This window comes from Camelus bactrianus, unplaced genomic scaffold (genome assembly GCF_048773025.1).
Source record: "Camelus bactrianus isolate YW-2024 breed Bactrian camel unplaced genomic scaffold, ASM4877302v1 HiC_scaffold_27, whole genome shotgun sequence".
Classification (NCBI taxonomy): domain Eukaryota; kingdom Metazoa; phylum Chordata; class Mammalia; order Artiodactyla; family Camelidae; genus Camelus; species Camelus bactrianus.
In genome coordinates, this window is record NW_027413941.1 from 450,913 (window position 1) to 467,275 (window position 16,363).

A 16,363-nucleotide genomic window follows, 5' to 3' on the forward strand; every position below is an offset into this window, starting at 1 on the left:
TGAAGGAGGGGTCAAAAGCCAAATCCCTACCTAGGGGCTCCGCAACCTCATAGGTAGGACTGAGATTTGTTTACAGTCCCAAGCAGAGGGGACCATTACACACCGATGCCTCTCTGAATTGGCTTTTCTAAGACAAATGGACAAGAAGCAGTGTTCTGGAACAGAGCAGGGGTGAGGGCTAGTGCAGCTGTTTTCTCTGAGTCCACCTATGAAGCATGGACCTAATGCGGCAGGGGAGCTACCTGCCAACTATCTTGCACAAGTGTGGTGCTGGGACCAGGCATCTGGTGGGGGTGCAGACCACCCACAAACTGATGCTGGAACACAGACCAGGAGCATGACTGGAGGGCCTCTGGAACCAGCAAGTGGAGTTTTCACAGCAGGATATGGGCAGGAGTGTGACAACCACAGGAAATAAAGGAGCTCCTGCTCAATAGCCAGGGCAGACTCAGGCCACCAGAACACCAGCCACACCACCAACAAAAGGGATAACAGGCAAAAGGCATGGAAGGAAGACTTGGCAACCACCCATAATTAAAAACAACCTTATGACAAAATTATTAAGAGTGCATATTCTTGGAGAAAGTCCAAGATAGTGGAGTAGAAGGATACTTGTATCTTATCCTCTCCAATAAATACACCAAGACTGACATTCACAGACACACCCATCCACTCAGAACTTCTGCTGAACTTTGATAAAACATTGCTATCATCAAAAGACAAAATGTGCCACCAATCTGGTAGGAGAAACGGAAAAAAGAAGGAAGAAATGCAAAATGGCTTGGGGTTGGTCCTTTGAAGAGGGAGCAGCAAAGGAGGGATAGTGCTGGTTGACTGGGTCTCCCCCTTTCCAACGGAGAGGTCAGCAGGATGGACAGGGAACCTCTGAGGCTCAGATGTGTACAGAACCGCCCTTGACTGACAGAATCAAGTTACATGGGCACAAAGTTTGTCAACAACCCCCAAACCTAGAAGTGAATCAGGGATGGGAAGGGACAGGCTGCTGGATCCAGGCAGACTCTGGTTGACTGTACAGAGGTAACCCTGGGGGACTACAGTGTGCTGTGGACAACTGCTTGGATTGTATACAGATCAGAACAGCCTGGGCCCCCCATAAAATAAGAAAAAAAAATAAAGCAAAGCAACACTGCTGGCTTGCCTGAGGAAAGGGGAGTTTTGTCCTTTGTCTCTGCTGACCCACAGCAACATAACTGGTGATTTCTCAGAAGAAGAGAGATGAGGCTCAGCCACAGCCATCATACCCACCCAGGCAGAGGCAGGGTTGAAACCTGAATATGTACCTGGCAGTTCTGCAGCCTCATAGGTGGGACTGAGACTTGTTTACATCCCCAGACATATAGGAAGGTTCTGTCCTGGTGCGTCTATGAACTCGCACCTCTAAGACAAATGAACAAGAAGCAGAGTTCTGGCAAAGAGCAGGGACTAGGGCTGGAGTGGCCATTTGCCTCAAGCCCACCTACAGCGTGTGGAACAGATGTGGTGTGGGGAGTAGCACTGAACAGGGGAGCAACCAACCCAACTACTGTGCAGGACTGCTGCACCTGGACACGGCATTGGGAAGGGGCACACCCTGCCCACCTACCATGCAGGAGAGCAGCACCAAGATGCAGCATTGGGAGGAGATGTGACATGTCTACCTACAGGCACTGGGAGCAGCACAGACCAAGGGTGTGACCAGAGGGTCTCTGGAACCAATGAGCTGAGTTCATGAAACAAGGCAGGGGCAGGAGCAGTGACAACCACAAAACAAATAGGAGTCCCCATTCAATAGCCAGGGTAGGCTCTGGTAAACAGGTTAACGGCCACATCCGTAACCAAAGGGATAACAGACAAAAGGCACAGAAGTAAGACTTGGCAACCACACTTATTTAAGAAAGACATCTTGATAAAATTATTAAGGGCACACAATCTCCACGGGAACATCCTCTCTTCTTTTTCTGTTCCATTTTCTTTTACTTTTTAAATGTTACTTCTTAAATAATTTTTATATTTCTATTTTTAATCCCTTTTAAAATTTTCTTTTAAAATACTAATATTATTATCTTTCAATTTGTCCAATTTCATTTTTATCTTTGTTTTGTTCTTCTGTTATGATGATACTCTGTTCTCAAATATTTTTCTTCCTTTAATGTTTTAAAAATTCATCCCAACTCAATTGTTATCTTGTTTCAATATGTTCTTCTGTTATTGATTATACTGCTTTAAAACTAATTTCTTTGTGCTTAGTTTTATTTCTGCATCCACTTTATATAAATAAATAAACTCCTAAAGGACGACAGTAGATAACTGATACTCCATAAGCCATAGTGCCAGAGAGATATAAGCAAGATGAAGAAGCAGAGCCACCTCTCTCAATTAAAAGAACAAGATAAATCCCCTGAAAGAACAATCAATGAAATAGACATTGATAGTCTACTAGATGATTTCAAGAAAGGAGTGATCAAAGTACTGAAGAAACTAAAAGAGATTGTCTATAGAGACAGAGAATATGTCAAAAAACGAAATTGAAACTCTAAAGAGGAGCCAGTGAAAATTGGAAAACTCATTTGCTGAGATGAGAGTTGAGCTAAAGGCTGTAAAATGTAGGCTAGATAATTGAGAGGAATGAATATGTGACTTAGAAGACAGGACAACAGAACAGCTGAGAGAAAACAAATAAAAACCAATGAAAGCAATATAAGGGACCTATGGAATAACATAAAGCATGCCAACCTACTCATAATGGGGGTCCCAGAAGGAGAAGAAAGAACAAAGGGGATTGAAAAGGTATTTGAAGAAATCATGACTGAAAACTTCCCAAACCTAAAGAAGGAATCAGATATCCAAGTACAGGAAGCACAGAGCGTCCCAAACAAGGAGGTCCCAAACAGACCCACACCAAGACATATTACAATTAGGATGACCAGGGTTGAGAATAGGAAATGATTCTAAAGGCAGAAAGAGAAAAACAAAGAATGAGATACAAGGGAACCCCCATAAGATTTTCAGCTGATTTCTCTACACAAACAGTACAGGCCAGAAGGGAGGGGCAAGGAATATTCAAAGTCCTGAATGAAAAAATGATGCAGCCTACGATACTTTATCCAGCAAAGCTATCCTTTAGAATAGAAGGAGAGATAAAGAACTTCACAGACAAGCAAAAACTAAAAGAATTTAGCAACACTAAACCTATGCTAAAGGAAATATTGAAAGACCTACTCTAAACAGAAAAGAAGCAGGATGCTACAAAAAGGAGAAAACCATGATTGGAAAGGTGATTGCTAAAATGAATTACAATAGAATAAACATGAAATCATAAAAGAGGACATCTAAATCATTAAGGGTGGGGGAGGCGAACAAGAAAATGTACAGGTTTCTCTCTCTCTCTCTCTCTCTCTCTCTCTCTCTCTCTCTCTCTCTCTCTCTTGTTCTTGGTAGGATGAGTTTGAGATTATATTACTATCTGTTTAAAATAAACAGATATAGTAATGGGTTAATATATGTACAAAGTAGGGTAACCACAAGCCAAAAAGTTACAATAGAGTCACAAAACTAAGAAGACACCAAGATAATAAAAAGGAAAATTATCAAACCACAAAAAGAAAATGAAAGGAACAAAGAGGAAATACAAAATCAACTGCAAAACAAAGTTCAAAATATAATAAACACATATCTATCAATAATTATTATAAATGTCAATGGACTAAATGCTTTAATCAAAGGATATAGAGTGCAGAGTGGATAATAAAGCAAGTATCTACAATACACTGTATACAAGAGACCCACGTTAGGGAGAAGGACACACATAGATTGAAAGTGAGAGGATTGAAAAAGATATTCCACAAAAATGGAAATGACAAGAAAGCAGGAATATCAACAGTGATTTCAAATAAAATAGACTTTAAAACAAAAATTATAAAGAAAGATTAAGAAGGACATTTTATAATGATTAAAGGAGTCATAGATGAAGATATTACACTCATTAACATATATGAACCCAACATAGGAGCACCTAAATACATAACAGATAAAAAGGGAAAATTTGATCGGAATACAGTCATGGTAGAAGACTTTAACTATCCATTAACATCACTGGACAGATCTTCCATACATAAATTTAATAAGACAACATAGAAATTAAATGATAAAATAGAACAATTTGTCTTAGTTAATATTTTCAGAACATTATATTTCCCTAAAATAGAATATACATTCTTCCCAAGCGCACGTACCACATTTTCTAGGATAGATCATATACTTTGGCACAAAAGAAGCATTAACAATTTGAAGAAGATAGAAAATATTTGAAGCAACTTTTTCTGAACACAATACCATAAAAGTAGAAATTAACTACAGAAAAATAAAGGAGAAATAAATGACAGCATGGAGATTAAACAACATACTGCTTTAAAAAAAAATGGGTGGATGATGAAATCAAAGAAGAAATAAAAAAACACAGTGAGACAAATGATGATGAAAACACAACCACACAGAACCTATGGGATCCAGAAAAGGCAGTGCTTAGAGGGAAGTTTATAGCGAGAGTATCAGGTCTACCTCAAAAAAGAGGAAAAACTGCAATAAACAATCAAACTTACCACCTAAAAGAATTAGAAAAAGAAGAGCAAAAAATAACAAAAGGAAGCAGAAGGAAGGAAATAATAAAGATCAGGGAGGAAATAAATAAAATAGAGATATTAGAAACATTTGAAAAAATCAAGCCAAGAGATGGTTTCTTGAAAGAGTAAACACAATTGACAAAATTATGCTCTATGCTGGAAATTGACACAACAATGCAAACTGACTATAACTCAATAAAATAAAAATTAAAAAATAAATATATTAACAAAAGAAAAAAGAAAAGGTAGTTTCTACTCACCAGACTGGAGGACGGGACTGCACCCCATGCGGGGTCACACACCATGGGAAAGCCTGGGGTCAGGATCGGAGAAGCAGGGTGCTGTGGACAGGATCTGTCACAGGGTTTCTGCAGGAGGGGAGGGTGAGGCATGTGAGCAGGCTGAGGACTGGCCATTTGAGTAAGTTCATGGGCTCTAGGGTGTAGGGGCTCCCCCAAGTGTCTGGACTTGACTCTGAGTGAGTTGGGCAGGTGGACAGTGGCTCAGTGTGAGTCCAAGTCCAGTGGAGGAGGTAGTGCGTTAGATCTAGAAGGACTCCTTCTGGGGTGGGAGGGCCCACAAGGGAGGCAGGAGGCCAAGTCCAGGTGACTGAGAACAGGGTGTGTCCTGCATAGGCCTGCAGGGCAGACGAAAGCATCCAGTCTACAGAAGGTGGAAACACGGTCCATACAAGGGCTCAGCTCAGATGTCAGCCCCTCAGAGGAGCCTTCCCTGCCTGCACAGTCTACAGGGACAGCCTCCTCCACGCACATCTCCCCAGCAGACACCTTCTCCATTTCCTGCATAGCATTCAGGACACGGGCCCCTGCTCCACGCCCAGCCATGGTTCCGCTGCCCTGAGGAAAAGCCCTCACAGGAGCCATCAAGCCCTGCAAGACCTGGGCCCCACCTCTCTGTCTCTTCTGCCACCACTGTCTCCACCTCGCCCTCTTCTCCTCCACTCCTGCACTCCTGACTTCCCCCAGCCCTGTGTGCTCTCCAGAGCACGTGTCCCTCCTAACATGCTGTGTGTGCTCACTGTGTCTCATCCACTGCATGCCTCCCACCCAGGTCAGTATCCAGTGCACAGTAGGGCTCAGTAAGTAGAGAATGAATGACTCTTACCATCACTGCTGGGAAGACTTTTGTCTGTGGCCTACAGTGATCACACACCCTTCACACATTCGCTGACGTCCTACTGTGTGTTGGGCGGGTTCCAGATACCGGGCACAGCAGGTAGTGAAGCAGGCAGGTCTCCATTCTCATGCAGCAGACAGCCTGGTGGGGGACACAGAGAAAATTAAGTAAAATATGCACAGTGTCCGGAGGTGATATGTTCCATGGAGAAAAATAAGGTCAGGGAGGAAAATTGAGCAGATTCCTGGAGGTGTTTAAGAAGCAGGCAGAGAGAGATCCTGGCTGAAAGAGCAGCCAGCGCAAAGGCCCTGAGGCCACAGTGGGATGCGCTTGGAGGGTCTTAGTTATCTGTGTGAGTTCTTAGTCCTGCCGTGAGTATGTATGTTGCTTTTATTTGTAAACAATTGATTTCACATTTACAGCAAATTAACCTGCATCATCAATCTGCATAATTTAGCCAATTCTGTTTCAGGTGTTGTGGGCACAATGGCGGGCTAGTTACTTGGGTTGGTAAAGAATTACCAGCATCTGAGAAGGGTTTAGGAAAGTTTAATAGGGACACTGCTATAGGCAACATCAGGCCACACAGGCAAGAGGTGCCTACACGAGGGCCAAGGTTGAGTTTGTGGGGTCTGTTATTGGGAGGGTGCTGTGCACACAAGGAGGAGGGGGCTGCATGATCAATTCTTGCACAGGTACCTGGTTGGTTGTGAGATCTGACAGGGGCTTCTCTGAACAACAGTCTTTACCACTTTAATAAGGGCAGGATGTGAGGCCTCTCTTCCTAGGGCAATGAGTTTTCATAGGGTAAACACACAGCAAGAGAAGATGTTTTATAGCTTGTGGAAATGCAGGTGTGCAAAGGGTCCTGCAGTGGGGAGTGGGAGGTAAGGTGTCACTGGGCTCTAGGCACACAGAGAGCCCAGGTGTGAGGGTGTATGACTCTAAAGAGTGCCAGCTGGTTTCACACCAGTGACTTTATGTGGAAACAGGAGACTCTAGGTTGGCAGCACGTGTCTACTCAGTGAGCTCCCTAAGTCTAGCTCTGTCAGGCACCATGTGAAATGAACATGAATGTCCCCACCCTGAGGACCCCAATGAATTAACATCTTGACATCCTCAAGCCCCTTACCCTGCACCACCGCCCCACTTCATCTGGGTCTCAGTCTCTGACACTGACATCAGTGGCACCTTTGTTCCCTATATCCAGCTCCTCTGGACGTCTCTGTGATGAGATGTTCCATGTCAGCGAGCCCCAAACTGAGCTCTGCCTTTACCCCATGAATGCTTCCTCCCTGTGAAGCCCCTTGAGAAGGAGCCACCACTAGCAGGATCCTTCAGCCCTGAGTCTCTGCCTTCCCCACCCCTCTGATTTCCCCCAGCCCATGATCCCCTCTGGAGGTCCCTATTATCCTCTCCCTCCCACTTCAGTCGGGCTGCACACCAAATCCCTCTTCACAATCTCCCACAAGACAGGTCCAGGTCCACTTGGGGACACTGAGGTGACACAGGTGGGTGTTGCTGGGAATGAAGAGCAGGATCCTGGAGCAGAGGAGAGGCAAGGGCTCCCAATCCACCAGAACACAGGCTAAAGTGGGGGCAAGACACCCATAAAGGGTGAGGCAGGCATCACACTGCAGCCCCGCCCTCTGTTCCCCCAGGGTGCCCTGTGTTTCCTGCTTTGGCCTGGGGGACTTCCCCCCTCACTCTCTGTTAGAGGGGTGCCCATTCATTCATTCACACCCTCATTCACCATGTACATGGGTCCTGCTCAGTGCCAGGCCTCAGCTGGATGACAGCTCATCCTTGGGGACACAGCTCAGATCTCACCTCCTCCATGAAGCACTTCTGGATTCCCACCCCTCCTGAAGTTCCTCTGGCCTCAGTTGGGACCACTAGGGCTGAGACCACACTCTGATTACTTCCCAAGTCTGTGATCTCTGTGAAAGCCCTGGGCTCAATGTGGAAAGAGACTCAGAAAAATGGGGCCAAAAGGGGCTAAGAAAAATGTTACTAGTTCTCTATTACAGAGAAGGGCACTGAGCAGAGAGAGGGCAGTGTCCAACCAAAGCCACAGAGGAGGGTCTCAGTGAGCCCTCCCATTGCCCTGTTACTAGTTCTCTGTTACAAATGAGGACACTGAGCCACAGAGAGGGAGCAGAGCCCTGCTATAGTCTTGAACCCACAGCCTGTGTACTTTATGACTAGCTCCATGCTGCCAGCAGGGGTATGGGCCTGGAATGGAGGTTGAAAGCAGCCTGACCCCCAGGACCCCTTCATACACAAAGTCAGTCTCAGGAAACACCCCTCAAGACCTACTATACACCCCTGGGATTGGGACCTGATTGCTGTTCCTGGAAGCTGGCTGGGCTTCCCTGTGAATTGGCCCAGGAGATGCTTGGGACAGACACAGGGCCCCTGAGGCTCCCTGTCCCCAGATGAGCAGCTCTGGTCCCCTTGACTGTCCTGGCAGAGGCCTGATGACATAAGGTGTTGGCCGGGTAGCCAGCTGTGGAGATGAGGAAATGGGAGCAACATGCAGGTATATGCAGAGGTCCAGGTATTCACTCAACAATCATTGATTCAGGCCTTGCAGTGTGGCTGGCCTGGGCCCAGGCCTGGGTGTCCAATAGTGAATACAGTCAACCCCTTGAGCCTTCTGGGAAAGCAGTGCTCAGAGAAACGGGCCCTCAGAGCCCCCATCCTGCTCCCCATGAACAATCACACTGAGATGAGGCTGCAGCCATGGGTCCTAGTGGAGGGTGAAGGGAGGAAGGAAACCCAGAGTGGGCACTGACCATGAGCCTGGACACTGGAACCAGATGGCCTGGGCTCTGTAATCTGGGGTGGTCACCTCCCCTGTTCTCTCTGTGCCTCAGTTACTTCTTCTGCAGAAATGGTTGATTACGCCTGTCCCTGCCCCACAGATTTTCATGAGGAGTCAGTGATCTCTTATGCGTGTAGGACAGTGCCTGGCTATGGGTCAGGATCCTGCTCACCTCACAATAGTCTGTCCCACTTTAAAGATGAGAAAGCCAAGGCTAAGGGGGTTATGAGACCAGCCTGGGCTAGCCCCCTTCTCATGCTCTGCTGTCCAGGTCTCCTGCTTTTACATCATCCCTCTGCCCCCATATCCACCCAGCAAAGTAGGTGCTAAGAATCTGAGCAAATCAGAGTATGAATGGAGGCACACCCTCTCCCCAACTTGGGCTCTTGGGGCGGTGGGCAGGATGGGGATATCGGGCTCCCCCAGACTGTCCAGGAGGCCCAGCATGGCTGTCACCTCATTTCCACTCAACACGGAGTAGGTGTGTGTCCACGGGCCAGAGGGCGATGGAGTAACCCAGGGTGGGCGGATGCTAGGTAGGTGTGGGAGGCAGAGTGGCCCCTGGAAGACAGTGTCCAGGCAGCCAAGGTGTAGGGAATGAGGGTGCCCAGAAGGGGCAGAGGACAGAGTCCAGCCTGGACACCACCCCCTGCTGGACCCTGATCTGGGGTGAGAATTGGGACAAGCTAGGGCCCCGCTAGGACTCCTCATCCAGCAAAGAGGTGAGGAAAAGTTAAGGAGACAATGGAGGCTGACCCCACCATGCTCCCTGTGTGAGGGCGCTGCTTCCAGGATCCTGGAGATTCCTTAGACCTTTGTGAAGTGGCTGCTGTTTCCAGCCCCATGTGGGCAGAAGGACTGAGGCAGGGAGGACAGAGTGACTCAGGACAGAGCTAGGATTCATCCAAGAGTGTGTGCTGGGCCTCTCGCTGAGAGCAGCCTCTGGGCATCATGGACTCAGGAAGTGTCTTGTCCTCCCTCTTAAGGCTCCTGGCATGTTAGGCAGGAAAGGTCCCAGTGCCCATACCTGGGCCTCTCTGGGTGATGCTGACATGTGGGATCATGATGGTCCTGGGAAAGGAGAGAGAATGTAGGCTGGGCGTCAGGTCTGCATCAGACCCTAATGATGCCCCTAATGTTGTGTGACATGGAAACTCCCTGACCTCTCTGTGCCTGGCTTTCCAGCTCTGACTCAGAGGACTGCTGTGCTTGGCACACAGTAGGACCTCAATCAGAGGAAAAAGCCAGCCCTTCCCCAGGAACCTCTCCTCTTACATGCCCAAAGCTAAGCCCATGTGCCACACATCACCAGAGCTGATACTTGACAAACAGGGCAAGTGAAATCTAGCAACCCCTCCCTCCTGCCTGAGGCCCTTCCCTCCTCAGTGAGTGGCTCAGAGCAGGCCTCTGCATCCCAGAAGCCTGAACTGAGCCTTGTGACCTGGAGGAGTCCCTGTTCCACACAACTTTTTTTCCAGGTGCTTCCAACAAGACACAAAAACACCTGGTCAGTCTCTTAGCTGCAAGGTCCTCCCTTTGCAAATTCCCCCATCACATCCGGGCTAGAAGATGTGAGTTCCAGGGCACATGACCATCCAAATGATGACTTCAGGGAAACATCCCTGCCCACACTGCACTCTTCAGAGCCCACCTTCTAAAAGAAGGGGTAGTGACCCACGGTTGTGCACAGTTTTATCAGAACACAGCCATCACCCACCCACCATTGGAAACATGTGAGAAGCAGAGATTCCCAAGTGCCTGGACCCCTGTCATCCAGAAAGCAGAGGTTAGGGTAACAGACAGAAGGGGAGAAAGTACTTTCATACTATGTATCTGATAAGGGGTTAACACCCAAAACATATAAATAACTCTTACAATTCAACAGCAAAAAAACAAGCAATCTGATTTAAAAAGTGGGCAGAGGAACTGAATAGACATTTTTCCAAAGAAGGCACACAGATGTCTAACAGGTACATGAAAAGGTGCTCAACATCACTCACCATCAGGGAAATGCAAATCAAAACCACAATGAGATATCCCCTCACACCTGTCAGGGTGGGTGTCATCAAAATACAAGAGATAACAAGTGATGGTGGTGGTGTGAAGAAAAGGGAAACTTCTGCAATGTTGGTGGGAATGTAAATTGGTGCCATCACTCTGGAAAAGAGTAAGAAGACTCCCCCAAAATTTAAAATTAGAACTTCCGTATGATCCAGCAAGTCCACTGCTGGGAATATATCCAAAGGAAATGAAATCACTATGTCAATGAGACAACTGCACCCTCACGTTCACTGTATCATTATTTACAATAACCAAGATATGTAAACAACCTGTGTCCATCAACAGATGAATGGATACAGAAAACGTGATGCATATATATGTATATATAATGGAATCTTATTCAGACATTAAAAAAATGAAATCCTGCCATTTGTGACAACTTGGATGGACCTTCAGGGTATTATGCTAAGTGAAATAAATAAGACAGAGAAAGACAAATACCTATGATCTCATTTATATGTGGAATCTACAAAATAAACCGAAACCCATAGAAACAGAGATCAGGTTGGTGGTTGCCAGAGGTGAGTCAGGGGGTGATTGAAATTCGGGAAGATAATCAAAATGTACAAATTTCCAGTTAGAAGATAAACAAGTCCTGGGGACATAATGTACTGCAAGGTGACTGTAGTTAACAACACTGCGCTGTGCATTTGATAGTTGTTAAGAGAGAACCTCTTAAAATTTCTGATCACAAGGAAAATAGTGTGTGACTATGGGTGATGACAGACGTCAAGTAAACTTAATGCAGTGATCATTTCACAATATGCACATGTAACAAGTCATTATGCTGCACACCTAAAGCCAACAAAGTTATGTGACAATTGTATCTCAGGAATATTTATCCCAGGAAGCGGGGGTGCGAGCCTGGATTACTTACTGCAGGAGCTGCCTTTGCCCTCCAACAGCAGAGAGTGGTAGTTGTGACAGGGACTGTAGGTCCCTCAAAGCCTAGAATGTTTACTGTCTGGACCTTCACAGGGAGAGTGTGCAGACCCTGCCCTGGAAGACGGTGGTCATGGCAGCAACAACGGCCTGGCTGTGTGCAGGCTCAGCCCAGACAGCTCCTGTGCTCTGCTGTCACCGCATTTACTTCCCTCCACACCCTCAGAGGGAGAGGCTTCAATGTTCCGATTTTACACATGAGAAAACTGAGGCTTATTTGCTTTGAATTATTGACCGAGTGGTGGGGGAAGCTTTGAACTCCAGTGTTCTGATTTCAAATCCACATCTCAGTCCTGATTTTTAGAAGGTGGAGGTCCAGGCACTGGGGACCCTCCACCTTCCCCACTTGTAGTCTTACTCCGGGGCTGCCATCCCCGAGGCGTCTGGGTGAACACATTTAATCCGCTTACTCTGCACCAGCTGAGCCCTTGGCTGCCAGTCTGTTGTCGCTGCCTGACACCAGCTGAGTTTTACAAGTGAACAATCACCCCCTGCCAGCCCACCTGCCCTGCCATGTGGGGCAGACCCCTCCTAGCCTGGTCATTCTAAACCCTTAGCTCACACATTTGCACAATTGCATCGAAAGGGCCCTACTCCCTGTGTGGAGGTATCAACAAGGGGAAGGGAGGGGAGTTTTGGGTGGCCCCTTAATCTGAAGGTGACACATGACAGGGACATGTTCATGTCCACAATGGCACTCAATTTGAAGCTAAGAACATGGTCACAGCGAGGGGTAAAAGCTGAGAGGCTACAAGGCTGCTGAGAAAGGGGCTTGACTATTGAATTGTAAATGTGTAATTTAATTTAAAAATTAGCCCCCTGGGTGATAAGAATTTGCCCCTAAGGCCAGAATTGGCCACCTGACCCCTGGGAACCCCTCAATTCCAGGATGTAATCATCTGAGCATGGAGGGGGCTTAAATTGGGGTGCTGTCCTCTCAGTCATGGTGCACCTGCCCACGTATGCACCCATGAACTGCAGTTCTCACACATAAAGGCACCTCTCATGCCCTGCCAAGGAGGTCCAGGTCATAAGGAAGGGATGACAGACTGTGAGGTCACACGTGTGCCCCTGCAGTGGTGAATGTTGTATAGGGAAGAGCCACCCCCCACTCTCACCTCCAGGAGGGGTGCTGGAGGGAGCAGGACTCCTGAGCCCCTAGGCTTTGCAAGCATCCTGGCTGAGGGTGGGGAGGCTGTCCACTCTGAAGTCATAGGTCAGATGGTAGATTGGGGTCCCACCCCCACAGCTCACCAGTGAGACCGTCTAGTCTGTTTTCTCTGTAAACTGGAACCCAGTCAACCTCACCCTCAGAAGTGGGGGCAGCCTGTGTAAATTACAACACAAAGCCCTGGGCTGTTTCAGGTGCCCGGGGGTGTCCAGCCCCCCTAGGCCGGGCAGGTGGGAGAGGAGATGTATGAGTTAGCAGGTGTGAGAGCAGAGCTGAGACTTGGCTGAGTGCATGCACTCTAATATCCAGGAACTGCGAGCTACCACTAGCAAATCTGTTCACTGAGGCCATGTGTACTCTCCCTTGTCATTTACAATTCCCTCTTTGAACAGAGGCCTCTGGAGTCTATTAGCCACATTGTTGCCTGTCACCACACTGTTGCAGTTCCAGGGTCTCCATTTAGCCAGCTTGAAGGAATAGACAAACTTTTTCTTAAAACCAGTGACAGAAAACCAAAGTGGCTTAAAGAAGCAAACAGGGCAGGAGAGAATGACTTACCTAACTGAGACATCCACAGGGAGATAGCTTCAGGCAGGGCTGTACCTGGTGCTCAGTGACATCAGCAGAAGTCATCCTTCCCCACCTCTGGGCTCTGCCACTGGTGTCATCTTCACATGGCTCTGCCTTTATGAGAGCAAGATAGTCACCAACTGCCACAGGCTGACATCATCACCCCTCAACTCCCAACTGAAATAGAACTTCTCTGCTCCCAGGATTCCAGTAACTAGGCCTGACCTCCGTGGAGCCTGATTGGGCTGGTGCCCAGCCCTGAGCCAATCACAGTGGCCAGGGAGGATGGAAAATGCTGATTGGCCAGATCAAGGCCATGTGACCATCCTCTCCAGGAAACCTGTGAGCTGTTCACCTGTTTTCAGGTTGGGAGAGTGTGATGTCTCCCAGAGGATCCTGCTACTAGTACAACCTGCAGGTGGCACAATGAGCTGAAATGAGCCTGTCTGCTTGGTGACAAGTGACAGGTCACTTAGTGGTTCCCTGCTCCAGGGAGGGAGGCATGTCCAAACAGTATTGGTGCTTCAGAGCCAGAATGTAGTAGAAAAGCCTCCCAGTATCCCAAAAGGTGGGAAAGTGAGCAGTGACACTGGAAAGGCACTCCTCTCTGTGGCCCTTGGCTTTCTCCTTGTTACAGTGGAGAGTGCAGTGTTGCCCCTGACAGTCCACTTCCCTGCTGGGAGGCCTTTGCAACAGGTGGAGAGTGCTTGGAAAAGCCCACTTATTCTGAGGAACTGTTATTGCTCCTGGTGGCATTATTATTTTCATGTCACTTGTGAGGTGGGCCCTGAGGGGTCCCTGATCTGGGGGCACAGACACCCACAGAAACTTGGCCCAGTATTGCTGTTCATTCAACAATGACTTACCGAGCACCTACTGTGTGTCAGATTCCCAGGGTAGAGCAGTGGTGTTGACAGCGCAAGCCCCTGCCTCACCTCATCTCTGCATCCCAGGTGGGGTCACCAGAATGGGAGTTCAGGAAGCAGAGGACATGGCAGAAGCCTTGTGGGAACCCCTGGGTTTTTCTCTGTGCTGAGGGCACTAGCAGCACACCGATTGTGGGACTCAGTACCGGCAGGACCTAGCATTGATGGTTAAAGGAGAGAGGCATTTCTACAAGCACATCCTCACTAACCCCAGGCTCTGGAGGGCAGCTCCACTCTGCTCAACCTCAGGGGGCATCTTCCACCATCCTGATCACCCTCTGGTATTACTCCCCGCTCAGGTACACTTTTCCCTGTGGCAGCTACACTCAGAATATGTGTTTGTTTCTCTCCCATGTGGTTAAGTGGACTTCAGACACATGATAGTGATGGAGTGGCTAAGCCTCTGGGCAGATTGCTGGGTGACCGGCGGAAATTGCTGCACATGGTGAGCTCCCTTCTGCCAACCAATGGGCCAGGCCCCACCACTGTTCTGTCTGTTCTACCTCACTTAATCTGCACAGACATTCTGTGCAGGACATCCTGTTATCCCCCATCTCTGATGAATTTGGGTGGACAAAGCTTGGGTTTGAGAAAGTTGCCCAGGTCACATTGTTGACAAGTGGGGAGCTGGGGATTTGCACCCTGGTCCCAGGAGTCTGGATCATGGAAAGGCCTGGGTGGGGCAGCTTATTGCCAAGGGAAGTCCTGCTCAAGCCTCTCCCATGAGAGCCCACCCAACAGCACATCTAGCAGAGTCAGCATTTCCTGGACCAGATGGACAGAACCTCAAAACCTCTTTGCAAACAGATTGTTTCCATGTTCTTTTGCAAACACAGAAAGGCCACAGGCCAGGGAAGGATAAGGCAAAGAGTGTTTTCATTGGGGAGAGTGAAGGACAAGTGTGAAGACACACAGCACTCCCAGGAGCCTTCTCGGCAGAGCTTGCCACTGGGTGAGCAGCTACCATGACTACCTATCATAACACTGTGAGGTTCATGCCTGTACAACCCTGCCTGTGAGAAGAGCAAAGTGAAGCTCAGAGAGGTGTGGGGACACTCCAAAGACAAACAGATAAGGTGGGATCATCACCACCATGCTGTGCTGGGACAGGCAGTCACCTGTCACACTGCTCATGCATGGCCTGCTGGGAGTAGTGAAGGCCTGATAGGAGCACAGGAACACTGTGGTGTAGGTGATGTTTCTACTTGGGACAGCTGGTACCGGGGGCTCTAGCTGATTCTTCATTGTGCCTGCTTTGAGTGTCAGAATGTTGCAGCCTCATGTAGGGGAAGGGCTGTCTCCTTTCCACACCGGTGCACAAGGAAGAGCATGCACACACTGGCATCACCATAGACCACCGGCTGGATCAGGATCTGGAGCTCAGAGCAGAAACTGCCAACACCAGGAACTGGTGCAAGAGGAGGACCTGAGTGCCCCCTGAAACATTTCTAATTTTAAAAACATACTTAATTAGGGGGAAGTGATAAACAGTTGATCCCTTCAAAATATTGTTTTCCAAGGAACAATAGCACCTCAGCATTGTAAGAGGATTAACTCAGTCGTCAATAACCGTCACTGTACGTATGAGAAAACAGTGTTAGGAGTTACAAAAGGGTCTCAAGATCATGCAGGTCAGAACTGAGAACCGTCCAAAGCATGTGCTGCATGATAGCCTCTCTAAGCTACCTGAGGCTTGGTCTGCTCCTGACACAGGGCAGATGGTTCTGAGAAAACCACACTCCTCAGGGGACCCCAGGGAATTGACAGAGTTGAGTTTGGGTTCCTGATCATCTTCTAAGTCTAGAATTTTGAGATTCTTCTGCACCTGTCCTTCCTCCAGAACAGAATCTGATTCAGGCGGGATTCCAATGACTGAGGCATGTGCCAGGCAAGAGAGCAGGCATGGCTGGATGAGCGCATCGCCAGTGCCATCAACAAAGAGGCCAGGGCACTGAGATTTCCAGTGATTTAGCATCCTGGCTGGGAGGGGTCATGTGTTCTACAGTGAGTTCTGAGTATACTGCACCGCCCTCGAGGACCTGAAGGGGGCGCGCGAAGCCAGCGTGTCTTAAGTGGCGGTGCGCATGCGCAGCCCGCGTCAGCAGCCAGC

At 48.1% G+C, this 16,363-nt stretch overlaps 1 long non-coding RNA gene across 1 annotated transcript; it reads right to left on the reverse strand.

The window, feature by feature from the left end:
• Positions 1-4,435: 4,435 nt before the first annotated feature.
• On the reverse strand, positions 4,436-16,306 carry LOC141576733 (uncharacterized). Its single transcript, XR_012505142.1, has 3 exons — positions 13,316-16,306; positions 5,745-5,897; positions 4,436-4,987 (listed from the first exon to the last, which is right to left on the reverse strand). It is a non-coding gene; the product is annotated as an uncharacterized LOC141576733 (long non-coding RNA).
• Between the last annotated feature and the right edge of the window lie 57 nt (positions 16,307-16,363).